The following is a 6207-nucleotide window of genomic DNA, read 5'->3' on the forward strand; positions in this document are numbered from 1 at the left end:
ATGAAGATTATTCTTTCGACATTCAATCCTTCAACCCCAGAAGCAAGGTGAAGTTGAAATTGAAGATTATGTGACGGTTTGCATTGAAGCCTCCTCAATCAGTCTGCTGCTGACTTGAACCTGCTGAAGTGATCCAGAAGATTTGTTCTCTCTGATGTTCTCTCTGAAGATTCTTAAACTGAAAGCACTATCTTTCAAGAATCAGTACAAGAAGCCTCCTCACCCAATGTGCGTTCAATGTCAAATTCTGAAGAAAATCCCAACTGATCAAGATGAAGTCATTCATTGAAGATTCATCAAGTTCATCTTGAAGTTGTGAAGAATTTGAAGATTAATGCTGAAGCCAAGCTCTCGATGAAGATTGACAAGAAAAGCCAGCTACTTTTTAGGGGAGCTTGTTGGGTCAATTAAGAAAATAAAGCTATAAACCAAGGGGGAGATTGTTGGGTCAAAATTATGGTTTATACTTTGCTTTTCTGAGCAATTGTATTTTTATGTAATATTTTATGAGTTTACGGTCAGGTTTACGGCCAGGTGGGTGTTTACGGCCGTAAACAGGTTGACGGTCGTAAACCCATTTACGGCCCATATTCCCCAAGTATATATATAGGTGTTAGGTGGTTGAGGAGGGATTGATGAACAGAAGAGAGTGTACGGCCAAGAGAGAGAAAGGAGTTTTAGTGTGTGTAAGTGTGTGCATCTTGTGTAAGGAACTTAATTCATATCATCAATACATTCAAGATTCATATTATTCTTCTTCTCCTTCTCTTCTATTTGATCTGACATCATCCGTTTGATTGGGATTCCGCACCATCAAACAGATCTGATTGATACACAAGCAGATTAGGGACTTACAATTGGTATCAGAGCTTGGATTGTATCAGTCATTTTTGTCAGATCTGGAGTTGGCAGTGGTAGTATTCGCCTTAAAGATAGGGAGGCACTATCTTTATAGTACTAAATGCAAACTTTTCGTTGTTATAAGAGTCTTCAATATCTCTTTAATCAGAAGAAATTGAACATGAGGCAACGGCGCTGGCTAGAGTTACTCAAGGACTACGACTGTGAGATACTTTACCACCCTGGTAAAGCAAATGTTGTTGCTAATGCTCTCAGTCGGAAGGTGAATCTTGAAAGGAAGAGGCCAAGAGCGTTGAGAATTGAAGTTGTCTCTACAATTGTGGAAAGTATAAAGAAAGCTCAAGAGGAAGCTTTAGAGAAAAAAAATGACCGAAAGGAGGAACGTTTGGGAAAAACGTTGGTGTTTGATACAAACGGTCAAGGACTAAAGGTATTCAAAGGTAGGATTTGGATACCTAGGATGGGAGGAGTAAGAGGTATTCTGATGGAAGAAGCTCACAAAACCATGTACTCGATTCATCCCGGCAGTACGAAAATGTATAGGGATCTAAAACCCTATTACTGGTGGCCGATGGTGAAGCTCGATGTTGCTAAGTATGTGGCTGAGTGTGTAACTTGTGCTAGGGTTAAGGCACAACATCAGAAACCGTATGGGAGTTTAGATCCTTTACCTGTACCCATGGGTAAATGGGAAGGTATCACTATGGATTTTGTGACTAAACTGCCCAGAACAAGGAACGGTCACGACATGATTTGGGTGGTCGTTGATCGCTTCACTAAGAGTGCGCATTTCATAGCAGCCAACGAGAAATGGTCTATGGATAAACTTGCGAATTCTTATATGAAGGAAAGTGTGAGGCTTCACGGTGTTTCGTTAACGATTGTATCCGATCGTGACAGCCGTTTTACCTCAAGGTTTTGGAGGAGTCTATAAGAGGAATTGGGTACCAAGTGTGTTTGAATACAGTTTACCATCCACAAACCGATGGTAAGAGCGAACGAACAATTCAAACATTGGAGGATATGCTGAGAGCATGTACCCTGGAATTCCAAGGTAACTGGGGTAAACACTTACCTCTAGTAAAATTTTCCTATAGTAATAGTTTCCACTCAAGCATCAAAATGGCACCTTATCACGCTTTGTATGGGGAAAAGTGTCGAATGCTGTCATGTTGACTGGAAGCTGGGAAAAGCAGTTTATGGGACTTGAAATAGTCCATCAGACTGCTGAAAAGTTGAAAGTGATTAGGGAAAGGATGTTAGCTACTCAAGAGAGCTATGCTGACAAGAAAAGATAACCGATATCATTCAAAGTTGGAGATTCGGTTTTACTTAAAGTCTCGCCGTGGAAGGGACTTATAGGATTTGGTAGAAGGGGAAAGTTGAGTCCAAGGTTTATTGGACCATTTAAAGTTCTTCGGAGAATCGGGAATCAAGCTTACAAGCTAGAATTACCGGAATAACTGGAGGGTATTCATAATACCTTTTATGTGTGTTATTTAAGAAAATTTACGGGCGATGTGCCCGACATAATTCTCATTGGATGAAAACAAGAGGTTGATTGAAAAACCTGAGGCAATCGTTGACCGTAAGACTAAGAAGTTGTGATGTAAAAATGGTCGATTTAGTGCTTGTGCGTTGGAAACATATGAATGGGCCAAATCTCACCTGGGAAACGGAGAGTGACATGAGGAGTCGCTACCCGTATTTGTTTGCTGATGTGTGATTCCGGGGACGGAATCATTCTAAGGGGGAGAGAGTTGTAACGCCCGTGTTTCTAGGCTAGGCATTAATATTGACATAATGGTCTAGGTTAACCTTTGTAACTCATTTAGAAGAAATGAAAAGGAATTATGTGAATATTATGTGAATTATGTGTTTTATGCTTAATTATTAGGGTTTAATTAATTAAGAATAAAAATGAGCGTCAAAAATTAAATTTTAGATATAAGCCGATATCTATTAAGAAACTTGTAGTGGGTGTGACAAGGATTACGGATATATAAAGAATGCCGAAATCCGAGTTATAACGAAGAAGTTATGACCTGTCGAAGTTTCGCGACAAACCGGCACGGGGCCGAATGTCGTAAACAGCGAGTTTTCGATAAACTACTTTTTGACCTTAGTGATCTAAACGAAACTCGTAGTGTTCGTTAAACCGAGAGTAGGTATAAAAAGAACGCTTAAATCTGACTTCGTATGAGGAAGTTATGATTTTTCGAAGTTTCAGTTTAGCAGTAGACAGCTAAAAACTCGAATTTTAGATCGAGTGATTTTTAGCCGACACGACCTAAACGAGAATCGAAGGTCTCGTGAATAGTAGCACAATGGTAAAAAGACAGATGAAAACGGACGTCGGATGAAGAAGTTATGAATTTTTAACGGATTTCCTGTCCCAGTCTGTTAAAAATAATAATATAAAATTAAAGTCAAAATTAGCCGACGAAGTCTAAACGAAAGTTGTAGAGCGTAATTTTACCTACGCGTGCATATAAATAACGTAAAAACGGAGCTCGTATGCGAAAGTTATGGATTTTAGAAGTTTTGGCGCGAAAATCGAGGAATAATGCCAAAACCGGGAATTTTCGCACACGTGGACTTCGGCCACGTGTCCTCGCTTCGCAATCCGACGCGTGTCCGGAACCTACTGAGTCACCGAAGCCACCTGGCGAGGCGTGTCATGCTCTTCGCGAGTCCGAGGTTCGGTCCAATAGGAGGCTGCCCCGTGTCCGATCTCGTTGTGTCATCAGCAACGTGTCCGAACCGAGGAAGCTGTCCGAAGCGGTCCAATCAGAAGCCTCCAGCGAGGCCCTCGCACGCGCAACCCATGTGCGAGCACCTGCGCACCCTCGCCTGCGGACCCCACCTCCTTAGCCGACCTTCGGATCTCACTCCTATAAATAGGAGCCTTGCGAACCCTCCCGGGTAAAAATGGGATTTTGCCATTTTTGACCCCTTTTTCCATATTTTTACTATCCCGACTTCCCCGAAGCCCCGGTACTTATTCCAAAGCCCGGAATACGCCACGAAGTGCCCGAGAAGCCCGGAAAATTTATCTTTTCGGTTTTGAATCCCGACCTTTCGCAGAGCCCGGTTTCTCAATAAAACTCCCGGTTTTATTAGAAACGATCGTTTTAGGAAACGAATTGCTGCCCGATTTTCATTAAATCAGGTGAGTGTGTAGTTACTTTCACCTTACACATATATATGAAGTATTTTCTTTAAAATACGTGCTATGTGTAATTATATTGATTGTTTAATTAAGATGACTGTTGAATAGATGTTTTATATAAGTTTTAAACTGTATATATATTTTTATCTACAAATATGTTGGGTAAAACATGGGTAGATGAATTAGATGATGTGTGATGAAATAAAAGTAATGAGAGGTATCGATGTTTAAGATGATCTAGTCATCTAGCAGAGTATAGACAACGACCACAGACTATTTTAGATAGTCCAGTGGAACGTTAGTAGACTTGTAATCGGTACGTATGTTTGAACTATATGTTCATAAAGTGTTCTTGAACTATATGTTCATTAGGTGTTTTTGAACTATGTGTTCATCTATTAGTTCTTCCTTTTGACACTATTACGTGTCGGGGTACGGGAGCGTACGGGAGTACTTTATCAGTATTTTCCCTATACTTTTATTTGGAAGAGCTTTGGAGTCTTTGTTCTTTTATGAAGTGATCGGACTAGCTTCATGAGTCAGTAATATAGATTATGAGTTAAATAGTGGGTGTGTAATTGAAAGGTGAGTTGGATAGATGAGATGATTAGTGATATAGATCATGAGTTGAGAGTGAGTGGTGAAATATGGGAAAAGCTTTTACCCAAACGTTGGCGTGAGTGGTGCAATATGAGAAAAGCCCTTACCCAAACGTTGACCCCCGTCATTCAGCAGAGTAGGGATGACAACCATGGACTGTTCTAGACAGTCCAGTGGGAAACATTAGCAGGCCCGCAACCTGTAGGTGTTAATGAACTTGAGTGTTCATTCGCTGTACTCTATTCCCCTCATGATTGCCTTTAGTGCATGTGTGGCTGGGGAAACCCCTTAGTATGTTCATCAGCTGTATGGAAAACCCATTGACATGTATTGCCGGGGGGGGGGGGGGGGGGAACACCCGTGGGAAATACCGTCGATGAATAAGAGCTATGGACTTAGCATATGGAAAACCCACTGACATGTATTGTGGGGGGGGGGGGGACTCCCGTGGGAAATACTGTCGATAAATAAGAGCTATGGGCTTAGCACATGGTAACGATGTGACTTCATGTCTTATTTGACATAAATTGCAGTGGGAAGCAATGTTGTCACTTTATAGGTTGTTTTATGTTAGGATGTCTTGTTTGACATAACTTGCTGAGGGAAAGCAATGTTGTCACCCCGATGTTTGTTTTATTTGACATAACTTGTTGAGGAACCCCCAAAGCAATGTTGTCACCCCTAGTGATAATCCTTAGGCTAGGTCCCTTGTGATAGTTGTTTTAGGGATGTAAAGTGAGGATAATGGGAATGGGTAATTAGGGTTATTTTTGGTTGATGAAATTAATAAATTTATTATTGACTGAGAACTTAATAAGTTTATTATTTATTGTGGGTTGAAAACCCTATATGCTCACCAGGCTCCCAAGCCTGACCCACTCAGTTTATTTGTATCACAGGTATCGATACGAAGTTGCTTTACACTGAGAGATTAAAAGAGAAGTAGATCACTAGTGTAAATGAATGTAAGTTTTGTTTATGCTTATGTTTTTGTATTGACAATGACATCCCAATGGTTTAAGTGAATAAAATACATTTCTTTGGAAATGATTTGATAACATAGTTATCATGTTTATCTGGGAACAAATTCCGCAACACTTTTAATCAAATGATTACTCTGAAATTATTTTAAAAGCATAAATTAAATCGGTCTTTTCTGGCCGTGAAATTAGGGATGTCACTGATTTCGAGTATACGGACCTTTGGAATCTGGTTAAAAATAAACCTTTTTTCATGTAGACGACTGTTTCCGTATTTCTAATGTTTTATGTAATGTTTGTTAGTCGTAATGTTTATGTTTATGATTTTTTTTTGTAATGTTTTTATGTTATTTGTAATGTTTATTTTGTTTGAATGTATAAAAAAACACATATTTGTATTAAACAAAATTACTAAAAACAAGTATTTCATATTAATATATATACAAAGTTCTCAAAATCAAGTTATATAGTATCCCAAATAATATTTGTCATCCTATTTCTGTAGAGAAATCTCGCATCTCTACGTGGCTTATCAATCTTCACCGGTACCCCCGAAACAATCATTTTCATAAACATGCATACGAATACTCCACA

Source organism: Lactuca virosa, chromosome 6 (genome assembly GCF_052849685.1).
Source record: "Lactuca virosa cultivar CGN04683 chromosome 6, Lactuca_virosa_CGN04683_v6, whole genome shotgun sequence".
In the NCBI taxonomy this organism is placed as follows: Eukaryota; Viridiplantae; Streptophyta; class Magnoliopsida; order Asterales; family Asteraceae; genus Lactuca; species Lactuca virosa.